This window comes from Bufo gargarizans, chromosome 1 (assembly GCF_014858855.1).
Source record: "Bufo gargarizans isolate SCDJY-AF-19 chromosome 1, ASM1485885v1, whole genome shotgun sequence".
NCBI classification, from domain to species: Eukaryota; Metazoa; Chordata; class Amphibia; order Anura; family Bufonidae; genus Bufo; species Bufo gargarizans.
The window spans coordinates 689,514,240-689,541,009 of record NC_058080.1 but is presented as its reverse complement, the minus strand read 5'-3'; the positions used below and the strand labels follow the sequence as shown (position 1 = coordinate 689,541,009).

The window sequence follows — 26,770 nt, the reverse complement described above, 5'->3', positions numbered from 1 at the left end:
AATGAGAAAAACATCTAGTAAGGGACGCGGACGTGGACATGGTCGTGGTGGTGTTAGTGGACCCTCTGGTGCTGGGAGAGGACGTGGCCGTTCTGCCACATCCACACGTCCTAGTGTACCAACTACCTCAGGTCCCAGTAGCCGCCAGAATTTACAGCGATATATGGTGGGGCCCAATGCCGTTCTAAGGATGGTAAGGCCTGAGCAGGTACAGGCATTAGTCAATTGGGTGGCCGACAGTGGATCCAGCACGTTCACATTATCTCCCACCCAGTCTTCTGCAGAAAGCGCACAGATGGCGCCTGAAAACCAACCCCATCAGTCTGTCACATCACCCCCATGCATACCAGGGAAACTGTCTCAGCCTCAAGTTATGCAGCAGTCTCTTATGCTGTTTGAAGACTCCGCTGGCAGGGTTTCCCAAGGGCATCCACCTAGCCCTTCCCCAGCGGTGAAAGACATAGAATGCACTGACGCACAACCACTTATGTTTCCTGATGATGAGGACATGGGAATACCACCTCAGCATGTCTCTGATGATGACGAAACACAGGTGCCAACTGCTGCGTCTTTCTGCAGTGTGCAGACTGAACAGGAGGTCAGGGATCAAGACTGGGTGGAAGACGATGCAGGGGACGATGAGGTCCTAGACCCCACATGGAATGAAGGTCGTGCCACTGACTTTCACAGTTCGGAGGAAGAGGCAGTGGTGAGACCGAGCCAACAGCGTAGCAAAAGAGGGAGCAGTGGGCAAAAGCAGAACACCCGCCGCCAAGAGACTCCGCCTGCTACTGACCGCCGCCATCTGGGACCGAGCACCCCAAAGGCAGCTTCAAGGAGTTCCCTGGCATGGCACTTCTTCAAACAATGTGCTGACGACAAGACCCGAGTGGTTTGCACGCTGTGCCATCAGAGCCTGAAGCGAGGCATTAACGTTCTGAACCTGAGCACAACCTGCATGACCAGGCACCTGCATGCAAAGCATGAACTGCAGTGGAGTAAACACCTTAAAACCAAGGAAGTCACTCAGGCTCCCCCTGCTACCTCTTCTGCTGCTGCCGCCTCGGCCTATTCTGCTGCTGCCGCCTCGGCCTCTTCCTCCGCCTCTGGAGGAACGTTGGCACCTGCCGCCCAGCAAACAGGGGATGTACCACCAACACCACCACCACCACCTCCGTCACCAAGCGTCTCAACCATGTCACACGCCAGCGTTCAGCTCTCCATCTCACAAACATTTGATAGAAAGCGTAAATTCCCACCTAGCCACCCTCGATCCCTGGCCCTGAATGCCAGCATTTCTAAACTACTGGCCTATGAAATGCTGTCATTTAGGCTGGTGGACACAGACAGCTTCAAACAGCTCATGTCGCTTGCTGTCCCACAGTATGTTGTTCCCAGCCGGCACTACTTCTCCAAGAGAGCCGTGCCTTCCCTGCACAACCAAGTATCCGATAAAATCAAGTGTGCACTGCGCAACGCCATCTGTGGCAAGGTCCACCTAACCACAGATACGTGGACCAGTAAGCACGGCCAGGGACGCTATATCTCCCTAACTGCACACTGGGTAAATGTAGTGGCAGCTGGGCCCCAGGCGGAGAGCTGTTTGGCGCACGTCCTTCCGCCGCCAAGGATCGCAGGGCAACATTCTTTGCCTCCTGTTGCCACCTCCTCCTTCTCGGCTTCCTCCTCCTCTTCTTCCACCTGCTCATCCAGTCAGCCACACACCTTCACCACCAACTTCAGCACAGCCCGGGGTAAACGTCAGCAGGCCATTCTGAAACTCATATGTTTGGGGGACAGGCCCCACACCGCACAGGAGTTGTGGCGGGGTATAGAACAACAGACCGACGAGTGGTTGCTGCCGGTGAGCCTCAAGCCCGGCCTGGTGGTGTGTGATAATGGGCGAAATCTCGTTGCAGCTCTGGGACTAGCCAATTTGACGCACATCCCTTGCTTGGCGCATGTGCTGAATTTGGTGGTGCAGAAGTTCATTCACAACTACCCCGACATGTCAGAGCTGCTGCATAAAGTGCGGGCCGTCTGTTCGCGCTTCCGGCGTTCACATCCTGCTGCTGCTCGCCTGTCTGCGCTACAGCGTAACTTCGGCCTTCCCGCTCACCGCCTCATATGCGACGTGCCCACCAGGTGGAACTCCACCTTGCACATGCTGGACAGACTGTGCGAGCAGCAGCAGGCCATAGTGGAGTTTCAGCTGCAGCACGCACGGGTCAGTCGCACTACAGAACAGCACCACTTCACCACCAATGACTGGGCCTCCATGCGAGACCTGTGTGCCCTGTTGCGCTGTTTCGAGTACTCCACCAACATGGCCAGTGGCGATGACACCGTTATCAGCGTTACAATACCACTTCTATGTCTCCTTGAGAAAACACTTAGGGCGATGATGGAAGAGGAGGTGGCCCAGGAGGAGGAGGAGGAGGAGGAGGAAGAGGGGTCATTTTTAGCACTTTCAGGCCAGTCTCTTCGAAGTGACTCAGAGGGAGGTTTTTGGCAACAGCAGAGGCCAGGTACAAATGTGGCCAGCCAGGGCCCACTACTGGAGGACGAGGAGGACGAGGATGAGGAGGAGGTGGAGGAGGATGAGGATGAAGCATGGTCACAGCGGGGTGGCACCCAACGCAGCTCGGGTCCATCACTGGTGCGTGGCTGGGGGGAAAGGCAGGACGATGACGATACGCCTCCCACAGAGGACAGCTTGTCCTTATCCCTGGGCAGCCTGGCACACATGAGCGACTACATGCTGCAGTGCCTGCGCAACGACAGCAGAGTTGCCCACATTTTAACCTGTGCGGACTACTGGGTTGCCACCCTGCTGGATCCACGCTACAAAGACAATGTGCCCACCTTACTTCCTGCACTGGAGCGTGATAGGAAGATGCGCGAGTACAAGCGCACGTTGGTAGACGCGCTACTGAGAGCATTCCCAAATGTCACAGGGGAACAAGTGGAAGCCCAAGGCCAAGGCAGAGGAGGAGCAAGAGGTCGCCAAGGCAGCTGTGTCACGGCCAGCTCCTCTGAGGGCAGGGTTAGCATGGCAGAGATGTGGAAAACTTTTGTCAACACGCCACAGCTAACTGCACCACCACCTGATACGCAACGTGTTAGCAGGAGGCAACATTTCACTAACATGGTGGAACAGTACGTGTGCACACCCCTCCACGTACTGACTGATGGTTCGGCCCCATTCAACTTCTGGGTCTCTAAATTGTCCACGTGGCCAGAGCTAGCCTTTTATGCCTTGGAGGTGCTGGCCTGCCCGGCAGCCAGCGTTTTGTCTGAACGTGTATTCAGCACGGCAGGGGGCGTCATTACAGACAAACGCAGCCGCCTGTCTACAGCCAATGTGGACAAGCTGACGTTCATAAAAATGAACCAGGCATGGATCCCACAGGACCTGTCCGTCCCTTGTCCAGATTAGACATTAACTACCTCCCCATAACCATATATTATTGGACTCCAGGGCACTTCCTCATTCAATCCTATTTTTATTTTCATTTTACCATTATATTGCGATGCTACCCAAAGTTGAATGAACCTCTCCTCTGCCTGTGTGCTAGGCCTAAATATATGCCAATGGACTGTTGCAGTGGTGGCTGACATGAAGCCTGATTCTCTGCTATGACATGCAGACTAATTCTCTGCTGACATGAAGCCAGATTGTCTGTTACGGGACCTCCCTCCTCTGCCTGGGTGCTGGGCCTAAATTTATGACAATGGACTGTTGCAGTGGTGGCTGACGTGAAGCCTCATTCTCTGCTATGACATGCAGACTGATTCTCTGCTGACATGAAGCCAGATTGTCTGTTACGGGACCTCTCTCCTCTGCCTGTGTGCTAGGCCTAAATATATGCCAATGGACTGTTGCAGTGGTGGCTGACGTGAAGCCTGATTCTCTGCTATGACATGCAGACTGATTCTCTGCTGACATGAAGCCAGATCGTCTGTTACGGGACCTCTCTGCTCTGCCTGTGTGCTAGGCCTAAATATATGCCAATGGACTGTTGCAGTGGTGGGTGACGTGAAGCCTCATTCTCTGCTATGACATGCAGACTGATTCTCTGCTGTCATGAAGCCAGATTGTCTGTTACGGGACCTCTCTGCTCTGCCTGTGTGCTAGGCCTAAATATATGCCAATGGACTGTTGCAGTGGTGGGTGACGTGAAGCCTCATTCTCTGCTATGACATGCAGACTGATTCTCTGCTGTCATGAAGCCAGATTGTCTGTTACGGGACCTCTCTGCTCTGCCTGTGTGCTAGGCCTAAATATATGCCAATGGACTGTTGCAGTGGTGGGTGACGTGAAGCCTCATTCTCTGCTATGACATGCAGACTGATTCTCTGCTGACATGAAGCCAGATTGTCTGTTACGGGACCTCTCTCCTCTGCCTGTGTGCTAGGCCTAAATATATGCCAATGGACTGTTGCAGTGGTGGCTGACGTGAAGCCTCATTCTCTGCTATGACATGCAGACTAATTCTCTGCTGACATGAAGCCAGATTGTCTGTTACGGGACCTCTCTCCTCTGCCTGGGTGCTGGGCCTAAATTTATGACAATGGACTGTTGCAGTGGTGGCTGACGTGAAGCCTGATTCTCTGCTATGACATGCAGACTGATTCTCTGCTGACATGAAGCCAGATCCTCTGTTACGGGACCTCTCTCCTCTGCCTGTGTGTGTGCTGGGCCTAAATATATGCCAATGGACTGTTGCAGTGGTGGCTGACGTGAAGCCTCATTCTCTGCTATGACATGCAGACTGATTCTCTGCTGACATGAAGCCAGATTCTCTGTTACGGGACCTCTCTCCTCTGCCTGTGTGTGTGCTGGGCCTAAATATATGCCAATGGACTGTTGCAGTGGTGGCTGACGTGAAGCCTCATTCTCTGCTATGACATGCAGACTAATTCTCTGCTGACATGAAGACAGATTCTCTGTTACGGGACCTCCCTCCTCTGCCTGGGTGCTGGGCCTAAATATATGCCAATGGACTGTTGCAGTGGTGGCTGACGTGAAGCCTCATTCTCTGCTATGACATGCAGACTAATTCTCTGCTGACATGAAGACAGATTCTCTGTTACGGGACCTCTCTCCTCTGCCTGGGTGCCGGGGCCTAAATATCTGAGAATGGACTGTTCCAGTGGTGGGTGACGGGAAGCCAGATTCTCTGCTATGGAACCTCTCTCCAATTGATTTTGGTTAATTTTTATTTATTTAATTTTTAATTTAATTCATTTCCCTATCCACATTTGTTTGCAGGGGATTTACCTACATGTTGCTGCCTTTTGCAGCCCTCTAGCTCTTTCCTGGGCTGTTTTACAGCCTTTTTAGTGCCGAAAAGTTCGGGTCCCCATTGACTTCAATGGGGTTCGGGTTCGGGACGAAGTTCGGATCGGGTTCGGATCCCGAACCCGAACATTTCCGGGATGTTCGGCCGAACTTCTCGAACCCGAACATCCAGGTGTTCGCTCAACTCTACTAGTAATGAATCTTCCTGACAGATATCTAAGTGAGCTTGGCTGACAATACTCTAAAGTATATAAGAGGGCCTTACTTAGGGGCGTAGCTATAGGGGAAGCAGGGGAAGTGGCTGCTTTGGGGCCTGAACTCAAAATGGGCCCACCCAAGAGGAGGACTAAAAGATTTTATTGTCAGGGCCCCTCAACAGTATTACATAGTAACATAGTACATAAGGCCTAAAAAAGACATTTGTCCATCCAGTTCGGCCTGTCATCCTGCAAGTTGATCCAGAGGAAGGCAAAAAAAAGAAAAACTGTGAGGTAGAAGCCAATTTTCCCCACGTTAGGGGAATTAAAAATTCCTTTTCGACTCCAATCAGGCAATCAGAAAAACTCCCTGGATCAACGACCCCTCTCTAGAAGCTATAGCCTGTAATATGCTACCCATTAACTTATTGGCCTTGACAGCAGCTGCCCGACACTGGTTTTTGCAGCTTAGTTTGCTGTTTATTAAAATTCCTAGATCCTTTTCCATGTAAGTGTTACCGAGTGTTTTACCATTTAGTATGTACGGATGACTTGCATTATTCCTTCCCATGTGCATAACTTTACATTTGTCAGTGTTAAACCTCATCTGCCACTTATCTGCCGAAGCCTCCAATCTATCCAGATACAATTACATTATATACAGTGACACTGAAGAAAAAGGACGGAGCGGCTGCCGGGCCTCGTCTGAGAGAGCAATCTTGACTAGCTACAGGAGTGCGGGTTGCACGGAAGGAAGGGTTTGCAAAAAAGGTTGCTGGGGGCGGGGTGGGGGGGGGCATTCAAAAATTTGCTGTGGGGCCAAGACATTTCTAGTTACACCACTGGCCTTGCTCCTCACATCTCGAATTACTCCATTCTAACAGATTATTATTTTAGGATCATAATTATATTTCCTGTACCTGTACAATTCTATGGAAATTCCTAACCCTTTGGGGGTAGTTGAGAACAAAAGTTGATATCCTGATTAGCCCATTTGGCTGTTGTTTTTTTTTTTGATAATTCAGACTTTGAAATTGAGTACGATATGAAGGAACTCAAAAACGTAAAAATTCTAAGCTAATCTCTCTTTAGTAACAAATGCACGTTCATATATTTTTATTTTACCCAAAAGTGAGCACATTTGGCAAATAATTTTTAAAAGGTTGGAATTAAAACTCTAGAACACAAAACGGTGTCTGTTGTACCTTTCATTATTCTACCTGGAAGATGTTGGCTCTGCGAATATTTTTAGCTGGCAAAAATTCCAGGAGTGGCAAATCACATTCCTTCTTCTAGAGTATTGCTTTACCATGAAATGTTCCTTTTTATTTTAATGGGCAGACTAACAGAGTAACTTGATGTGCTTTGAAACAGGTCATCAAACCACAATTAAAGTCAGTGAGAGTCTAGGTGTAGTTGTATTTCTGGAGCATATTTAATAACCCCCAAAGGGTCCTGAAATATTTTGTGATTTTCAGATAGCAAGAACGAGAGAAACCTGAACACTCTCTAATAGATGAACAGTCACAACAAATTAAACATGATCTCTGCACAGTCAGAACTATTACTGAATTAAAAATATATTGAAACACAATTAGACTGGCTCACAGTATTTTTGCATTTATTACACTTAATAAAAAATCACAATTATTTACTGTTGTAATTGTAAAATAATAAAATTCATAAAATTAATTGCCCACTAAATAGAAGACATGTCTTAGAAGTATATCAGAATAGCATAAATATATGGGTATTTTGAATGCGGAGCTCACGCATATACCCAACTAGCAGGAGTACTCCAAAGGGATAATAGGACCACTTGATTATACTGTGTGGTATCGGTCAGTAGCGCATTGGATCCGTACTTTAACAATGTTCAGATGGTTATAGAATAACTTGCTAAATGTTCAACATACCAATCGGTAAGTAGATATCCACCCTGCGGCCCACGGAATGTTCTTATAGTAACCAGAGGGTACTTTGTACCTGTTCTCGTAGCGGTGTCTGCTAGCTACCTCCTGCCACGAGGTACAAGCACCGCTTCTCCTTCTCGGCGTCTCACGTGACCTGACCTGTAGATGGTTTTACTTGGTCGGTGATGACATCCACCTGCGCCTGTCGGAGTAGCGGGATATAGCAGAACTATACCGGTACGGGATTCGACTCCCCTTCACAGGGACTGTTTAGGTGGTGGTTCAATCAGTCCTCTTTAGAGATTAAGTCGCTGCCGTTGCCGCATAGATTTTTCTCGGGTGGTTCTAAATAGTAAATAGCACGGATCCTTTTTTGTGTGCTTAGACAGAAATAGCGCACCACTGGCTGGGTCCTGTTCACACTAATTTATCCTAGACGCGTTTCAGAACCGTAGTTCCTTCCTCAGTAGGCAAATGTGAAATGCTACCTGTGTACAGACTGGACATGTCTTTATATCCCCTTTTTTAGGTTTGATGGAATATCTGGTCTGGATTCTTAATTAATTGGCTGCAGGGAATTTACCACTTGCAGCCTGATATTGTCATGGATCCAAACGGAGGATTTTTGACACACATGTGTCATACTTTGTGGGCAACATATATATATTATATCAAATAAACATATAAAATGGGTATAGAAATAGATAAATATACACATTGAAAATGAAAATAAAATGAAAACATAAAAATAAAAATAGAAATAAAAATAGAAAAAATATAAAAATCGAAATAAAAAAATAAATAAAATAAAAAATAAAAAATAAAAAATAAAAATAAAATAAAATATAAAAAATAAAAATAAAAATAGAAAATCAGACATGGATAGGCAATGATGGTATGGTGTTGACAACTTTATAGCTGGATCTTGAGTTTAAAGGTCCTGGACTGGTCTGCGTTGTAGGGAGAGGGGGGGAGGAACGCAGGGAAAGTCGGCGTGTCGCCACACAGCCCAACACCGACTAACCATGTGGTCCTACCACCCTCTCCTATAGGAAACCAAAAATTTCGATCTCTGAATTCAGTCCCTGTGGCATCAGGGACCCAAACTCAAAGATCTTCTTTGATTCTTGTCTCGACATTTTTGCCACGAAGTCCCCTCCTCTCCAGTCTGATTTAACTGACTGGATAGCACAGTACCTCAATTTACTGGGATCTCCTGCATGATGTAATTTAAAATGTTTTGACAGGGGGTGTGTTTCTGATTGTTTTTTAATGTTGTTAATATGTTCTGCGATCCTAGTTTTGAACACTCTTTTTGTCCGTCCTATGTACTGTTTTGGGCATGGGCATTGTATAACATAGATAACTGCCTTACTATTACACGATAAAATTTCTTTAATCTCCCACTTGAAATCATTAGATGTTGAAGATATAGTTCTCAGATTTCTCTCAAAGTGGGTCTGTTTGCAATTATGGCAGCAACCACACCTGAAAAACCCTTTCAGATTGGACCATGGAGTTATCATTGGTTCTATGTTCTTTTTTCTTATTGTAGGGGCTACTTGCAGCCCTAGGTTGGGAGCCCGGGTGTAGACAATTGGGGGAAGAGCCGGGAGTATAGAGCCCAAGATTTTATCATTCTTTAGATGGTGCCAATGTTTATATATGATATTGTTCACCATCCAATAGTCTTTGTTGAATGGGAGAATCATTTTTGCAGTTTGTTCTTTATCACTAGTATTTTTAGACATTGCCTCAGATTTAAAAAAGGTGGTTCTATCCAATTGTCTCACTTTTTTAATTGCATCCTCCAACAGGCCATTAGAATATTTTTTAGCTAGAAATTGTGTTTTCAGGTATTACTGAATTAGACTAAGTGCTGCACAATTCTCTAATCATCTTTAGATTTTAACACTTGTATTGTTTGTTATGCAAAGTGAAATACAAAAAAGTTAGATCACTCAGTAAAATTATTTTAGTGAAAATATTCTTCACATTTTTAAAGAGATTTCATGCTTTTGTAGATTAAAAAAACACAGACTATTGATCAACTTCAACCTGTTGAGACCTAGCAGGTTGACCAGCAGTATAGTAAAGCACAAATGCTCTGACTGTTGCCACCCTTGCCTTACAGCAATTGGACATTTTATGTTGTCAGATATACATATATTACCCTCTTTATCACCCTTGCCATTTGCTATCAGATAAGCATCTAGCCCGTTGATATAGTATATGCAATAACATTATACAATGTTCGTTACCATGAGTTATGGCCACCACTGCAGTGCAAATACGAGATGGGAACTGCTACTCCCACAGTCCCGGCCACCAGAGAATGCTTTTTCCTATAGTGTGCATACACAGCCACCGCTGCTGGATTGCAGGGTGGTCATAACCCCTGGTTCTAAGCAGTGCATAATTTTATGGAAACATGAATCAAGCCAGCAAAAGAGGCAATATGGACAATCACAATACATTAGTAAGTGCCTTGGATTAACTTTGTCTACATGATAAATGCGATTTGCTAAAGTGAATTAAGATTCGAATACTTAAAAGGTTTTCCGAGACTTATATACTGATGACCTATCCTCTAGATAGGTCATCAGTATCTGATCAGTCAGGGTCTGACACCCGGGACCCCCGCTATGAGCGCTGCTGCCTTCTCACACCAAGCACAGCACCATACATAGTATAGCGGCTTTGCTTAGTATCGCAGCCACGTGAAAGATGAACGTGACTTCACTGAACTAGGAAAACCAGACTGAATACCGCGGCACTCATAGGAGTACCGCTGCCTTCTTGCCTTCTTGGACAGATGATCAGCAGGGGTCCCTCCCTGGTGTTGGATACTGAAGACCTATCCTGAGGATAGGTCATCAGTAAAAATATCTCTTTCCCGTTATTTCTTGATCTGCATCTTCAGGCTTGGGATCAGTTTTTCCTAGTGCTTGTTCCCATGTGCTAAGTGGCTTCACTTTGTTATGAGCACTTCTGAATGGTGATTTTGTACTTGAGATAGTGATGATAACCCCTTCCTGTGAAGCCAGTTTTCTACCTCGGCTTTCACAGCCTTATCTCATTCGCGTATCTCACAATTTTGAACAAATGTCACATCTGCTTCCCTGATGTCACAAGATGTCCCTTATCTGAAAGAGGTCTACTACACAGAAGACTTTCATCAGGACTTAGTGTGACAGAGTCCGACTGCATGAGATTTTTCTTCTGCAACACTATGAGCTTTGTTTTGCTTTCTCCGAAGGAAAAAAATCCTTAGGAAATAATGTGTCAAATAACATAACAATACACTACGTGCAGAATTATTAGGCAAATGAGTATTTTGACCACATCATCCTCTTTATGCATGTTGTCTTACTCCAAGCTGTATAGGCTCGAAAGCCTACTACCAATTAAGCATATTAGGTGATGTGCATCTCTGTAATGAGAAGGGGTGTGGTCTAATGACATCAACACCCTATATCAGGTGTGCATAATTATTAGGCAACTTCCTTTCCTTTGGCAAAATGGGTCAAAAGAAGGACTTGACAGGCTCAGAAAAGTCAAAAATAGTGAGATATCTTGCAGAGGGATGCAGCACTCTTAAAATTGCAAAGCTTCTGAAGCGTGATCATCGAACAATCAAGCGTTTCATTCAAAATAGTCAACAGGGTCGCAAGAAGCGTGTGGAAAAACCAAGGCGCAAAATAACTGCCCATGAACTGAGAAAAGTCAAGCGTGCAGCTGCCAAGATGCCACTTGCCACCAGTTTGGCCATATTTCAGAGCTGCAACATCACTGGAGTGCCCAAAAGCACAAGGTGTGCAATACTCAGAGACATGGCCAAGGTAAGAAAGGCTGAAAGACGACCACCACTGAACAAGACACACAAGCTGAAACGTCAATACTGGGCCAAGAAATATCTCAAGACTGATTTTTCTAAGGTTTTATGGACTGATGAAATGAGAGTGAGTCTTGATGGGCCAGATGGCTGGATTGGTAAAGGGCAGAGAGCTCCAGTCCGACTCAGACGCCAGCAAGGTGGAGGTGGAGTACTGGTTTGGGCTGGTATCATCAAAGATGAGCTTGTGGGGCCTTTTTGGGTTGAGGATGGAGTCAAGCTCAACTCCCAGTCCTACTGCCAGTTTCTGGAAGACACCTTCTTCAAGCAGTGGTACAGGAAGAAGTCTGCAAGGTAAGAAAAACATGATTTTCATGCAGGACAATGCTCCATCACACGTGTCCAAGTACTCCACAACGTGGCTGGCAAGAAAGGGTATAAAAGAAGAAAATCTAATGACATGGCCTCCTTGTTCACCTGATCTGAACCCCATTGAGAACCTGTGGTCCATCATCAAATGTGAGATTTACAAGGAGGGAAAACAGTACACCTCTCTGAACAGTGTCTGGGAGGCTGTGGTTGCTGCTGCACGCAATGTTGATGGTGAACAGATCAAAACACTGACATAATCCATGGATGGCAGGCTTTTGAGTGTCCTTGCAAAGAAAGGTGGCTATATTGGTCACTGATTTGTTTTTGTTTTGTTTTTGAATGTCAGAAATGTATATTTGTGAATGTTGAGATGTTATATTGGTTTCACTGGTAAAAATAAATAATTGAAATGGGTATATATTTGTTTTTTGTTAAGTTGCCTAATAATTATGTACAGTAATAGTCACCTGCACACACAGATATCCCCCTAAAATAGCTAAAACTGAAAACAAACTAAAAACTACTTCCAAAAATATTCAGCTTTGATATTAATGAGTTTTTTGGGTTCATTGAGAACATGGTTGTTGTTCAATAATAAAATTAATCCTCAAAAATACAACTTGCCTAATAATTCTGCACTCCCTGTACATGAAAGTTCACAACCACTATTATCAGGGAGGGCAGCGCTGTCTAATAGCCCCACTGCTTGAATCCACTAAAAACCTTAAAATCCAGGACTTGTCCAGGAATTTAATATTGATGGCCGACATCCCAGACCACCAAAGATCAGTTGTTTTAGAGTGGTGTCGGCACACAACTGCATGGCTCCATCCATTGGAGCTTGTAACTGTAGCACTGCTTCCATTCACTTCAGTGAGAATAGCATTGCAATTAGCAGCTCCATCCACTACATAGTGGGTGCAATGACTGAAGATTTGTACTTCAGGTGTCAGTGCTACTCTGGAACAGTTGATTGGCCCCTGCCGATCTAATGCTAATGGCCTATCGTGAGGATAATCAAATCAATATCAAAATTCATTAAAACCAACATTATTTCTAGTATAAGTATCCATAAAAATCATACAAGAGTCCAGAATGTTGAGATCTGTGGTGCTGTTTGGTAGATTTATTACACTGAAGAACTGTTTAAAGCCTATAACCATACGCCTTTTCAGGCCATACAGATATCAAAAAAGGAGTCTCTCACTGGAGCCCCCTGTCAGTTAGCCAGGGTGGAGAGACCATGGAAAGAGCTTCAACTTCAGTATAAGCTGAGAGTCAAGGAGACTTTAATTTTGAGAAAAAGTTGTCCAGCTGGGAAAGCCTATGGACTGAGAGCTAGGGTACAAGATGGTCACTAGTAAATTTCTTTAACTGACAAAGCAATGGCTCTATGGAGCTAGAGGGTCTAAATGCACTTTTTTGACCATGCAGATCAACTTAATAATTGGTCACGTATTTTTTATTTCCTGAATAGATAAATGGTGATTCCACATAATATACACTGCCTTTCCCAAAAAAAAGTCACCACCCAAAAAAAAGGTCACACACTCTAATATTTTGTTGGACCACCTTTAGCTTTGATTGCAGCACGCATTCGCTGTGGCATTGTTTCAATAAGCTTCTGCAATGTCACAAGATTTATTTCCATCCAGTGTTGCATAAATTGTTCACCAAGATCTTGCATTGATGATAGTAGAGTCTGACTGCTGCGCAAAGCCTTCTTCAGCACATCCCAAAGATTCTCAATGAGGTAAAGGTCTGAACTCATCTTGGAATATGCCTGTGCCATCAGGGAAGAAAAAATCCATTAATGGAATAACCTGGTCATTCAGTATGTTCAGGTAGTCGCTGACCTCATTCTTGGAGCACATACTGTTGCTGAACCTAGACCTGACCAACTGCAGCAAGCCCAGATCATAGCACTGCCTCCACAGGCTTGTACAGTAGGCACTAGGCATGATGGGTGCATCACTTCATCTGCCTCTCTTCTTACCCTGATGCGCCCATCACTCTGGAACAGGGTAAATCTGGACTCATCAGACCACATGACCTTCCATTGCTCCAGAGTCCAATCTTTATGCTCCCAGGCAAATTTAATCCTTTTTTCTGGTTTGCCTTACTGATTAGTTATTTTCTTACGGCTACACAGCTGTTCAGTCCCAATACCTTGAGTTCCCTTTGCATTGTGCGTGTGGAAATGCTCTTACTTTCACTATTAAACATAGCCCTGAGTTCTACTGTTGTTTTTCTCTGATTTGATTTCACCTAACGTTTAAGTGATCACCAATCACGATCATTCAGGATTTGTTTCCCGACACATTTCTTCCTCGAATACGATGGGTCCCTACTATCCTTTCAGTTTTTAATAATGCGTTGGACAGTTCTTAACCCAATTTTAGTAGTTTCTGCAATCTCCTTAGATGTTTATTTTGCTTGATGCATGCCAATGATTTGGCCCTTCTCAAACAGACTAACATCTTTTCCACGACCACGAGATGTGTCTTTCGACATGGTTGTTTAAGAAATGAGAAGCAACTCATTGCACCAGTTGGGGTTAAATAACTTGTTGCCAGCTGAAAGATAATCGCCCATGTAGTAATTATCCAATAGGAGGCTCATAACTATTTGCTTAGTTAAATCCAGGTGGCAACTTTTTTTTGGACAGGCAATGTATAAAAAAATTGTATTCAACTGTTCTTGATTTCCCCATCGGTAAACAGTGGCTAACAATGTTGCCTTACATCTCTAGGATCCTGTGTACAAATCGAACCAAAGGCAAGATCTGAATGGAGTTTGTATGTTCACCCCTTATTTGCGTGGGTTTCCTTTGAGCGCTCTAGTTCTTCCCGAAATCCGAAAACATACTGATCGGTTGGAATCTGGAATTTATATTAAGGAGCTCTATAGGGACAGACACTGACATAAGTGATGATCTGTGCCATGCTGCAAAATACAGTTTATTGATGGTGTATAATTTTTTTTTATATGTAATAATAGTAATAGTTAACAGATGCGAGACAACCGCTAAAGCTACTGCACTGTCCATTGGTGTTGTCACATATTTATGAATTGTTATGCAGATGAAAATTTCTTGATGCTCCTATTCCTCTGTTCTGTCTGTATAAGTTGCAGTGCAGAGACCTGGAGGGGAAATACAGGGAAGGGTGCTCATGGCCCAAGAGGGGTAGCAGTTAATGGTGGCAGTCCTCCTTCTTGTGCTCCCTGGGGCCATGAAGTGGATGGAGGGCACTCTTTTTTTTTCCTTGAAAGACTTCCAGGCATACCTTGGTAATGGAGCTCCTGCCTGATGGTAGCTGGGGTACCCTTGTGGATGAATTGGCTGGTGAGTGGTAGAGTCAATAACTATGTTGTAGATTGTAATAAATAGCAGTCTCTTTACAGAGTTAATGGTAAGAGTAGGACTAGTAGTAGTATGCCACCTTCTTTCAGGTGTACTCTGGTAATAGAGTTGCTTCCTTGGCAGATGAAGTCTCACAGACAAAGGTTCTCTCAACTGGGGCCTAGCTCCCAGGAGCTTGCACATGTAGGTCTTCTCCCTTGTTCTGCTAGACTCACACTCTCTGCTAACTACCCAGGAGGCTGAACAGGTCTATCACTCGCGTAACCTAAACAGTCTGACAATTTTTTAACCATTTGGTTTCCTTATACAGTGTTACTGAGTACATTAACATAATAATTGCTTTAAAGGGGTTTTCCGAGACTTTAATACTGATGACTAGTTATAGACGAACATCTGCTGGGACGATTCGCGAATGCGCGTTCGGGAACCTTCAGGTCATATTTGCAGCCAGACAACACTTACTAGAAGTACACAAATAGTCCCACAACATGGACAGTGATATACCAGAGGGGGATTAATTAACAAAAATTCCCACAAAAAGTATGTATTTTAATCAGGGGCCATTTTTATGTGTCTGAAAGGGAAACTCTCAAAAATGTGCCCTGCTGGAGCCTAGAAAATTTATATTTCCTATTAGTTTGATGTATACAAAATGTGTAGCAGTCCACGCTTTTGTATCCTGCAGAGTCAATAAAAAATGCATACGTTAACGTAATTTTTTTTTCTACCATGGAATTGTATGGTGAACGGACGCCAATGTACGGCATCAGTCTGAGGCATCTGTTAACGCATACATTTTTGGTGTGCATTAAATGGATGGCAAAAATAGGATGTGAACCCAGCCCTAGTGTCATAAGAATAAGCACCAGTACACAGTGGAGCAGCACGTCGGAGAGGGGAGGCCGCCATGTATTGACACAGTGCTACCTGGTCCTGATGGTCAGGGATGAGGACTGTGTTTCCCAAGTATCATTTTTAACTGGAAAATACAGGGCACAGTATAATACACTAGAATCTATATAATATAAAGATTTCAGCCATACCTCCAAATATTAATACAAATAGGTGGTCATTTATTATATACAAAAACATCTACGTTAGGCGTATTTCTGACACAGATTGTGGTGCAAAGGTCCTTAGCACAGCAATCTGCATATTTTTCCCACTCATGCCAGGTCTAAAAAAGGATGCACAAATAGAAAAAGGCTCCGGCAAAAAAGGATGGCGTGGGTAGGGAAAGGGATAAAGTTATGGCCATTCAGTTATTGGATATCACCTCCATACATTGACCGGATAACAGCTCTGTACAGTGAATGGATAACACTGCCATACCATGACCGGATAAAAGGGTATAAGAGGGCACAGTACAGGGAATGGTTAGGGGCACTGCACAGAGTATGGTAAGACTGCACAATGCAGGGTATAAGGGAGCACAGTACGGGGTGAGGAGCACATTACAGGGTGGGGGGCACAGTCACATGACCCTGTGACATTAGAAGGTCCTTATGGTGAATGCAGTTCATACGCCAACATAATGAGAGGCAGAGGAGTGAGACAAGGGTGTGATTATGTGGCTAGATCTAAAAAGTACAGGCCCCAAAAATCTGGCAATAGGCATTCACCTGACAGCAAAGAACTTTGGATTCTGTGGCTGGAGGTGCATTAGGTGGTCACAGGATAAATATGTAGCTGTCGGTCAGTATAGGCCCCAAAAATTAGGCAATAGGCATTCACCTGACAGCAAAGAACTTTGGATTCTGTGGCTGGACGTACATTAGGTGGTCACAGGATAAAAATGTAACTGTCGGCCAGTATAGGCCCCAAAAATTAGGCAATAGGCATTCACCTGACAGCAAAGAACTTTGGATTCTATGGCTGGAGGTACATTAGTCGGTCACAGGATAAATGTGTAACTGCCGGCCAGTACAGGCCCCAAAAATTAGGCATTCACCTGACATAAAAGGCCTTTTATGCCGCTGTATACATAAGACAAGGACCATTCTTTGTTCTGGGTGGTGGAGGATACGTGTGGGCTGGCATGAGGAAATTCAATTACACGTGGTCATCAGAGATGTTGAATTCCCCTGAGATCCATTCCTTATACATTTTAAAAAATGTGAGGTAATCCACACTGTCGTGAGCTAGACGAGTGCAGTTATCGGTCACAATCTCCCCCTGCTGCGCTGAACGTCCTTTCGGACAGGACACTCGAAGGGAAAGCCAAGAGTTCCATGGCAAATTGTGCCAGCTCTGGCCACAGGTCAAGCCTGCACATCCAGTAGTCAAGCGGTTCCTAACTTCTCAGAGCGTCCACATCGGCCGTTAACCTGATGTAGTCGGACAACTGTCAGTCTAGGTGTTCCCTGAGGCTAGATCCGGAAGGCAGCTGTCGATAGGTTGGCTGCAAGAATGATCTCATATTCAAAGTGACCAACACATCTTCAAACCGCCCTCTTTTTTGCAGGCGGTACCCGCACCTGTTTCGCTGTGGGTGGAAATTCCTCTGCCAGTGCCTGCAACAGCAGAATGCAGCATCTCTCACAGCAAGGCCTGGAAATTCTGCATTCTGACAGCCCTCTGTGATGCTGGTAACATGTCCGCCTGTTTGTGTTTGTACCAGGGTTCTAAGTACGTTGCCACCCAGTACAGGTCCTTGACCTTTATGCTTTTTATACGAGGGTCCCTCTTCAAACACTGGAGCATGAATGCCCTCATTTGCACTAAATTGGAAGCGGTGGAGCACCCTGGCTCCTGCTCATCGGCCAGGAGAATGTCGGCCTCGGTCTCCTCCCTCCAGCCACAGACAACACCAGGGATCCCCAAAAAGTTTAAAGACTGCTCTTCTTTCTCCTCCTCCCCCCAGCCACCATCATCCTCCTCTTCAGATTCCTGCTGACTTGTCTCAGATGAAGTAGCCCCCCTGGGAATTCATTCAGCATTGCGACTTCCTCATCTTCCAGCTCCTGCTCCACGAAGACGACTTGATCAATGACACAACGCAATGCACGCTCCAGAAAGAAAGCGTAAGGTACGATGGCGCCATGGCTGCAACTAACCAGTTTGGTGATCTCATCAAATGACCGCAGAAGTCTGCATGCATCGCACATGATCAGCCACTGGCGCTGTGAAAAGAAACCAAGCTACCCAGAACCTGTCCTGCCACAGATTTTGTACAGGTAGTCGTCAAGGCACGTTTTTGCTGGAGCAGCCTGTGAAGAATATACAAGATGGAGTTCCAATGTGTTGGGCAGTCACAAATCAGATGTCTGACGGGCAAGTGGTGTCACCGCTCAATGTCAGTAAGGCGAGCCGTGGCCATGTAAGATCTTCTAAAATGGCCTGCCGCAAGACATCCTGGACCCCGGGGTATTTGGCAACGAATCTCTGCACGACTAAGTTCTGGACGTGTGACATGCACAGCATGTGTGTCCTTTTGCCCTGTTTCAGCGCACTCATCAAATTGGCACCATCGTCGCACACCACTTTACCAACTGTCAAATTGAGAGGGGTTAGCCATTGATTGGCCTGTGACCGCAGAGCTGAAAGCAGTGCAGGACTGGTGTGGCTCTTGGCTTCCACGCACAACAGCCGCAGCACAGCATGGCAATGTCTCACCTGGCACATCGAATATGTTCTGGGGAGCTTGTGGGGTGCAGCGGAAGAAGCGATAGCAGTGGAAAAGGAGGAGTCAGCCGAGGAGGAGATGCAGGATGGAGTAGGAGAAGAAGAGGCCGGCCTGCATGCAATCCGTGGCAGTAACACCAAATCCACACGGGTGCCACTGGTTACATGCTTGATGGACATCAGAACGTTCACCCAATAGGCAGTAAAAGTTATGTACCTTCCCTGCCTGTGTTTGCTAGACCACGTGTCTGTAGTTAGATGTGGCACTGTGTGCCAGAGATATATTAACTTGCCGCTGAACATAGCCATATAGTTCAGGGATGCCCTTCTGGGAGAAATATTTCCTTCCGGGGACCTTCCATTATGGTGTGCCAATTTCCACAAATTTTCTAAAGGCCTCCGAGTCCACCAATTTATATGGCAATATTTGGCGGGCTAGCAGTTCCGACAAGCCAGCGGTCAGCCGTTGGGAAAGAGGATTATCCAGCGTCAGCATTTTTTTAAGCTCGAACATTTGGGCCACGGAAGCCTGCCTTGTGCCAGATGAAAGCAACGACGGCACGGTGGAAGGTGGAGTGAAGAACAAAAGGGAGGAGAGAGGAGAAGGAGAAGAGGCAGGACGTGGAGCGCCGGGAGTGTGGCTTTGTGGGCTCTGACGGCATTGCTCCCACTGGGCTCGGTGATGAGAGGCCAGGTGCCTTCTTAAGGCGGTCGTCCCTAAGTGAGTCTTGGGCTTACCGTGACTTATGCGTTGACAGCACAGGCTGCAGATGGCAACACTATTGTCAGCAGCTGACATGTTCACAAAAGCCCGCACTGCGGAGCCATGTGCCAGCGTCCTGAGAGCGCAAGATGTGACCGTACATGGTGGATGGCTCGCTCCAGATACATTTGCAGTTTGCTTATTGCCTCCTGTGCACTGCGAGTTCTGTCTGCTTCTCCTCCCTATCTGCTGCTCCGTTTCTCCCTCTGAACTCCCCTCCTCTTCCTCTCCTGTGAGCACCCACGTGACGTCCATCGACACGTCATCATCGTCACCTTCACCACCACTGGCATTACAGATCTCGGAGTAGGCAGCAACAGCGGGGGCCACCCTCCTTAGGCTGATCTTTGTACTGTCGTCAGACTGCTGGGTGGCAGCCGTTGCTACCTCCTCTTCCTCACCCGATGCCAAGAATGGCTGTGCATCAGTAAGGTCTGGGAATGGATGGGAAAATAATTCCTCTGACTCGAGTGGAGGGGCTATGGTGGTGGTGTCTTTGGGGGTGCACACAGCAGAGATTGAGAACGGTGCAAATACAGAGGATGAGGAGGTTGTAGAAGCGGAAGGGTGAGTGAGCCACTCAACCAACTCTGGTCCGTCCTTTGACATAATCGTACACACCTTCCTTAACTTCCCACTTAGGCTACGGCCTGGTGCACCTGCCCCACCCCTCCACCCCTGTGGAGCGGCCTGCCTCTTCCATTGCCTGTCATTTTCAAAATGACCCTGTGCCAAAGTCCCTAGAGAAGAGCAATATTTGTGGAAGCTGATATATGGCAGGCCTTAATCAGTTGTTAGTTATAGCTGGTATATCACCTCAAGCAGTCATTTTGTGGCTGCAGGTATATGGAAAATCTCTGTCACTATTTTGTGGAAGCTGATATATGGCAGGCCTCAATCAGTCGTTAGTTGAAGCTGGTAAATCACCCTAAAGCAGTAATTTTGTGGATGCAGGTATATGGAAAACCTCTATCACTATTTTGTTGAAGCTGATATATGGCAGGCCTCAATCAGTTGTTAGTTGAAGCAGGTATATCAAAACCCGCAATCTGTATTTTGTGGATGCAGGTATATGGAAAACCTCTATCACTATTTTGTGGAAGCTGATATATGGAAGGCCTCAATCAATTGTTAGTTGAAGCAGGTATATCACCCTCCAGCAGTAACTTTGTGGACGCAGGTATATGGAAAACCTCTATCACTATTTTGTGGAAGCTGATATATAGCAGGACTCAATCAGTTGTTAGTTGAAGCAGGTATATCACCCTCAAGCAGTAATTTTGTGGACGTACAGTACAGACCCAAAGTTTGGACACACCTTCTCATTCAAAGAGTTTTCTTTATTTTCATGACTATAAAAATTGTAGATTCACACTGAAGGCATCAAAACTATGAGTTAACACATGTGGAATTATATACATAACAAAAAAGTGTGAAACAACTGAAAATATGTCTTATTCTAGGTTCCTTAAAGTAGCCACCTTTTGCTTTGATTACTGCTTTGCACACTCTTGGCATTCTCTTGATGAGCTTCAAGAGGTAGTCACCTGAAATGGTCTGCCAACAGTCTCGAAGGAGTTCCCAGAGATGCTTAGCACTTGTTGGCCCTTTTGCCTTCACTCTGCGGTCCAGCTCACCCCAAACCATCTCGATTGGGTTCAGGTCCGGTGACTGGGGAGGCCAGGTCATCTGGCGCAGCAACCCATCACTCTCCTTCATGGTCAAATAGCCCTTACACAGCCTGGAGGTGTGTTTGGGGTCATTGTCCTGTTGAAAAATAAATTATGGTCCAACTAAACGCAAAACGGATGGAATAGCATGCCGCTGCAAGATGCTGAGGTAGCCATGCTGGTTCAGTATGCCTTCAATGTTGAATAAATCCCCAACAGTGTCACCAGCAAAGCACCCCCACACCATCACACCTCCTCCTCCATGCTTCACGGTGGGAACCAGGCATGTAGAGTCCATCCGTTCACCTTTTCTGCGTCACACCAAGACATGGTAGTTGGAACCAAAGATCAAAAATTTGGACTCATCAGACCAAAGCACAGATTTCCACTGGTCTAATGTCCATTCCTTGTGTTCTTTAGCCCAAACAAGTCTCTTCTGCTTGTTGCCTGTCCTTAGCAGTGGTTTCCTAGCAGATATTCTACCATGAAGGCCTGATTCACACAGCCTCCTTTTAACAGTTGTTCTAGAGATGTGTTTGCTGCTAAAACTCTGTGTGGCATTGACCTGGTCTCTAATCAGAGCTGCTGTTAACCTGCGATTTCTGAGGCTGGTGACTCGGATGAACTTATCCTCTGCAGCAGAGGTGACTCTTGGTCTTCCTTTCCTGGGGCGGTCCGCATGTGAGCCAGTTTCTTTGTAGCGCTTGATGGTTTTTGTGACTGCACTTGGGGACACTTTCAAAGTTTTCCCAATTTTTCGGACTGACTGACCTTCATTTCTTAAAGTAATGATGTCCACTTGTTTTTCTTTACTTAGCTGCTTTTTTCTTGCCATAATACAAATTCTAACAGTCTATTCAGTAGGACTATCAGCTGTGCATCCACCTGACTTCTCCACAACGCAACTGATGGTCCCAACCCCATTTATAAGGCAAGAGATCCCATTTATTAAACCTGACAGGGCACACCTGTGAAGTGAAAACCATTTCAGGTGACTACCTCTTGAAGCTCATCAAGAGAATGCCAAGAGTATGCAAAGCAGTAATCAAAGCAAAAGGTGGCTACTTTGAAGAACCTAGAATATGATATATTTAGTTGTTTCACACTTTTTTGTTATGTATATAATTCCACATGTGTTAACTCATAGTTTTGATGCCTTCAGTGTGAATCTACAATTTTCATAGTCATGAAAATAAAGAAAACTCTTTGAATGAGAAGGTGTGTCCAAACTTTTGGTCTGTACTGTAGGTATATGGAAAACCTCTATCACTATTTTGTGGAAGCTGATATATGGCAGGACTCAATCCGTTGTTAGTTGAATCGAGTATATCACCCTCAAGCAGTAATTTTGTGGACGCAGATATATGGAAAACCTCTATCACAATTTTGTGGAAGCTGATATATGGCAGGTCTCAATCAGTTCTTAGTTGAAGCTGGTATATCACCCTCAAGCAGTAATTTTGTGGATGCAGGTATATGGAAAACCTCTATCACTATTTTGTGGAAGCTGATAGATCACAGCCCTCAATCAGTATTTTCTGGAAACATACAAATGCACTATAATATACTTTCTATGTTAGAAAGTACATTATAAGTATATCACACCCTTCTGTGTATCACACATATCGATAGCACTATGTTACCAGTCCTTAAAATGACTTTTGTGGCCCTATTAGCTAGCGTTTGGTGTCCCTAAGTTCCTAACAGCCTGTCCCTGCTCCAAAATGCAACCTCTCCCTACACTGGCAAAACACATAATATAAAATGGCTGCCAGATCGGGTTCTGTTATAGGGTTGGGGGTGTGTCCATGTGCTGAAACTTCTCAATTGGCTGTCCTGTCCCACCTGATGGATGTCATGGGTCAAAGTTCAGCGCAATGCAAAAGAATATGGCGCGAGCGGATATCACCATATGTTTGCATGTTTGGCGGATCGCGAACGTGCAAAGTTCACCGGGAACCAACCGCTGGGTGAACTGCAAGGCCATCACTACTGATTACCTATCTTCAGAATAGGTCATCAGTATTTGATCAGTGGGGGTCCAATACCTGGGAACCCCCCATCAGCAGTTTGAGAAGCCACCAGCACTCACAGTAGCGCTGCTGCCTTCTCTACGTTTCTTCTAGGCCAGTGACGACAGCACCATAAAAGTGCTGTGCACCTAGATTTATAGTGATACACAGCCGCTATACAATATACGTTGCTGTGCTTGGTGAACAAGGAGAAGGCTGCGATGCTCACAGGAGTGCCAGTTCCTTCTCAGAGACCGGATCAGTGGGGATCCAGTTTTTGGACCCCCATCAATCAGATGCTGATCAATAGGTCATCCATTGTAAAGTCTTGGAAAACTCTTTTAATTCTTTGCCAATAATTAACCATTTGCAGTAGTCCTACTGGGGTACTACATCAGCCTTAGTCTATGTTTTCATTATACTGAGGAACCAGATGCTACAGGTTTTCCCTAACGCATGCAGTGTCTGACTGGGATTCAGAATATGTGCACATCCACTTGTAATATCATTATAAACTTTGTACACCCATGGCATACCATTGCTAAGGTCTAGAAGGTTATTTGTGACACATCCCACAGGATGGGGCTCCATATAAACTGATCAGGTTGTGTGCATGAGAATTTATAAGAGCACAATGAAATATAGGTAAGCGATGATTTAACCCCATCACAAGCAGAATGTCTGTCTCCACTGGAAATTCTGGCTCCACTTCACTCTTGTTGACTCTTAAGAACACATCAGTGTCAATGTGTCAGCATATGTGCTATAAATCACATGGGGGTGAACTTGTTCATTACTTTAGCCAGACCAGGAAAGACAGGAGCAGTCAGCTGTCTACCGCCTGAGGATTACAATTTATTGTATATAGATTAATGATTCATTAAAGTCATGAAAAAAAATTGGCCGCAAATCAAAAAAATCTAATTAAGGTGGTAAACTGGTAATGTAAAAATATTTGCCTGATTCCAGTTGATCACCATTATTGCATGTATGTTACATTTAAAGGGGTTGTCTCATCTCATCATTACTAATGCGAAATGAGACAAAGTCCTGACCATCAGCCAGCCAGGAAGCCATGCTGTGTCCAAGTAAGGGTAAAAGCAATTTCCATGCTATTGGAGAATAGAAATCCAACATGCCTTTGTGTCCTTCCAACATAAGACACTTCCAGTGGTGTTTGGCCAAACTGTGGGGTGAACAGGCAAGAGTCTCTAGGAGGGTACACCTAGATTTATAGTGATAATACTTTAAAGGAGTTGGTCAGAATTCCACCCAAAAATTTGTTAGAGAAAGCACCACTCTTGTCTATTGGCCATGACCGGTTTTGCAGTTTACTTCATTGACTTTGGATGAGCTGCAATAGCTAAGACTTCCCAGGAATAAGAATGGTGCTAAATCTGGAAGCAAATCAGACCCCTATTCTATTCCTTGACTAGTACTATAAAGTAAAACGAGATTAACCACAAGCTCCAGGTCCCGGGCCATTATTATGGTAAGCCTGCACTCTCAGAAATGTCAGCAGTGCACAGAACAGGTAAGACAGCTGTTATATTGCTTGTAGTGGCCATCAATAAATTACTGCCAACTAGATAGTTGATTATGTAAACAGAGATACTATTCTGGGTGCATGGTCCCCGCTCTTGAAAAGAAAAACACATTAGGAGGCCAAGAGGTCATTTTTTATCATTTTAAATGTATTGACATTTGGAGATCAAAGACTACTGAGGAAGCTGCTTGAAGAAAGTCTAGACCTTATGTGAAGTTTTTTCCCTAGCTCTCAAATGAAATGTGAGGGTGTGAACCTGGTATCTCTGAGATGACACTAATTACAATGTTCTGCCACATTCAGGGTCTCAAATCAGCCAAGTTACACGTCAAGTGTTTAAATGGATAAAATAAGAAACTGAAGTAAATAATAAATCCTCATGCCAATGAAATGAAAAGTTCCTGCACATGGAAATAAACAACTATGCAGAATTAGCATGACTTTTTTCAATTAAAGGGAACCTATCACCATGAAAATGCTAATTAATCTGCAGGCAGCATATTATAGATCAGGAGGAGCTGAGCAGATTGGTATATGGTTTTATGCAGGGCTGGTGCAAGGATTTTTGCCACCCTAGGCAAAAGCTAATTTTGCCACCCCCTTGACCCCACCCCTTTTTTGTTGGCCACCTATTTAATGATTGTTGCATGCAACATTTTACTTGACCAGCTAATTTTAGATATTCTACAGCAGTCCCGTTACATAGCCGCACTGAAATTTCTGCTGTGGAAAAGTGGCAAAATCTGCAGAAGGTGGGACTTAGAAGCTGCACAAGGCCAAAGATCGCTACGTAGCAGGGCAGCATTCTAACATTACAGAATTGAATGGAGATTTCCTCTTCTCACTTGCTGGGGCAGCTGCGTGCAGTGTGCTGGGCGACTACCTGCAGATCCCTCACCCACTGCTCTGTCCACAGGTCCTGGTCCTCCTCAGCCCTGGCATCAGCCTCCCATGTGCTATGTACGGTATGTGCTCACCATCCGATCAGACCAGGTGCCATGTGCGCCTGTTTACTACACCCGGGCTATGGCACAGCAGCACCGCTCTGTTAGTTACACACCGGCTGATGTGCACTAGTGTCTATGGAGTAAAGAAGAGGCATACATATGGTTAACTATCCACCAGAAGGCTGAGCCCAGACAGGAGACTACAAAGAAACTTCCCCTAACTCCGCACATGGCACCGTGCCCATGTTCCCAGGCTGTGCCCAATGTAGCATCCCTATGGCCGGCAATGACACCCACCCTTGACAGCCTGCACTTACCGGAGTACGGTCCCAACACCACAGCGGGCAGAAGTCCAGCCGAAGTCAGCAGGCAACTCGTAAACACTTTCCCCATGGCGGCTCCAGGGCTCCACTGCCCAGCTCGACGGATAAGTCTCCTCAGTCACAACCGTCGAAGAGTACAGGAAAAGTCGCGCCGCTGTCTGTGCCACAGAGAAGTTTGGAGGCTCCCGATGCCAATAGTCCTGTGGGTGGGGAGCATGACTGGCCCCATGCACACAGTAGTCACGTGAGTGGCGCCATGCCCGCGCCCAGTTCTTGTAGTAACGTGTGTCCTGCCGCAGCTCGTCTCCCACTCTGTGCTCTAGATCAGGACTCTGGAGGTGACATCACAGCTCTCTCCCTGGACTCGGGGGCGGCTGATGCTCCCGCACAGTCCCTTCGGTCAGTAGGTTAATTTTTCACAGCTCTAGGTCTTATTTACGATGACCCGGATCATATCTCCCTGGCCGAGACCAAGTTACGTGGTTTACAGCAGGGAGAGCATTCTGCGGAGATCTATTGCTCTGAATTTAGGAGATGGGCTATGAATACAGAGTGGAATGATCCAGCAATTTGTAGCCAATTCTGTCAGGGATTATCTGAGAGGCTAAAGTACATGTTGGCCTTTCACGAAAATCCTGAGTCATTGGAAGCAGCTATGTCCCTTGCTGTACGTATAAATAGACGCCTGAGAGAGAGATCTAAGGTCCCTCACTCTAGGGACGAACTATCATATAACGTCCCTCTTCCTCTGACACCTTGGGTGAAAAGACTCCTGAGTTTATGCCTGGTGACGAAGCTATGTGCAGTAAGCCGGATTGTGACTAATGCACACTGGCGCAAAATTTATAGTTTTTAGTTTGTGATGCCAATTGCAATTTGCGCAGGTTATAGTCTCAGGG

The 26,770-nt window shown here is 45.5% G+C and overlaps 1 long non-coding RNA gene across 1 annotated transcript in view; it reads right to left on the bottom strand.

Annotated features, from left to right (window-relative positions):
• The window catches only part of LOC122936331, a 50,690-nt gene extending 24,298 nt beyond the window's left edge, over positions 1–26,392 (bottom strand). The window contains exon 1 of the long non-coding RNA XR_006388916.1: positions 25,866–26,392. This is a non-coding gene — a long non-coding RNA (uncharacterized LOC122936331). The remainder of the gene's footprint in view (positions 1–25,865) is intronic.
• Positions 26,393–26,770: the final 378 nt, after the last annotated feature.